Raw genomic sequence first — 1189 nt, forward strand, 5'->3', positions numbered from 1 at the left:
GGAAAGAAAGAAAGGGAGGAGAGGAAAGAAAGAAAGGGAGGAGAGGAAAGAAAGAAAGGGAGGAGAGGAAAGAAAGAAAGAAAGAAAGAAAGGGAGGAGAGAGGAAAGAAAGAAAGGGAGGAGAGGAAAGAAAGAAAGGGAGGAGAGGAAAGAAAGAAAGGGAGGAGGGGAAAGAAAGAAAGGGAGGAGGGGAAAGAAAGAAAGGGAGGAAAGAAAGAAAGGGAGAGGGAAAGAAAGGGAGGAGAGGAGAGGAAAGAAAGGGAGGAGAGGAGAGGAAAGAAAGGGAGGAGAGGAGAGGAAAGAAAGGGAGGAGAGAGGAAAGAAAGGGAGGAGAGGAGAGGAAAGAAAGGGAGGAGAGGAGAGGAAAGAAAGGGAGGAGAGGAGAGGAAAGAAGGGGAGGAGAGGAGAGGAAAGAAGGGGAGGAGAGGAGAGGAAAGAAGGGGAGAGAGATGGATTCTGTCATTACACAGAGAGAGATTCTGTCATTACAGAGAGAGAGAGATTCTGTCATTACACAGAGAGAGAGAGATTCTGTCATTACACAGAGAGAGAGAGATTCTGTCATTACACAGAGAGAGAGAGATTCTGTCATTACACAGAGAGAGAGAGATTCTGCCATTACACAGAGAGAGAGATTCTGTCATTACACAGAGAGAGAGAGATTCTGTCATTACACAGAGAGAGAGAGATTCTGTCATTACACAGAGAGAGAGAGATTCTGTCATTACACAGAGAGAGAGAGATTCTGTCATTACACAGAGAGAGAGAGATTCTGTCATTACACAGAGAGAGAGAGATTCTGTCATTACACAGAGAGAGAGAGATTCTGTCATTACACAGAGAGAGAGAGAGATTCTGCCATTACACAGAGAGAGAGAGATTCTGTCATTACACAGAGAGAGAGAGATTCTGTCATTACACAGAGAGAGAGAGATTCTGTCATTACACAGAGAGAGAGAGATTCTGTCATTACACAGAGAGAGAGAGAGAGATTCTGCCATTACACAGAGAGAGAGAGATTCTGTCATTACACAGAGAGAGAGAGATTCTGTCATTACACAGAGAGAGAGAGATTCTGTCATTACACAGAGAGAGAGAGATTCTGTCATTACACAGAGAGAGAGAGATTCTGTCATTACACAGAGAGAGAGAGATTCTGTCATTACACAGAGAGAGAGATTCTGTCATT

At 44.0% G+C, this 1189-nt stretch overlaps 1 protein-coding gene across 1 annotated transcript in view; it reads left to right on the forward strand.

The window, feature by feature from the left end:
- Positions 1-65, forward strand: part of LOC109886611 (armadillo-like helical domain-containing protein 3) — a 90070-nt gene extending 90005 nt beyond the window's left edge. The window contains 1 exon segment of the mRNA XM_031820185.1: positions 1-65. This exon segment is cut by the window's left edge and continues 405 nt beyond it. The gene's annotated coding sequence lies outside the window, so the exon portion shown is untranslated.
- Positions 66-1189: the final 1124 nt, after the last annotated feature.

The sequence above is a fragment of the Oncorhynchus kisutch genome, unplaced genomic scaffold (assembly GCF_002021735.2).
Source record: "Oncorhynchus kisutch isolate 150728-3 unplaced genomic scaffold, Okis_V2 scaffold3072, whole genome shotgun sequence".
Taxonomy (NCBI): domain Eukaryota; kingdom Metazoa; phylum Chordata; class Actinopteri; order Salmoniformes; family Salmonidae; genus Oncorhynchus; species Oncorhynchus kisutch.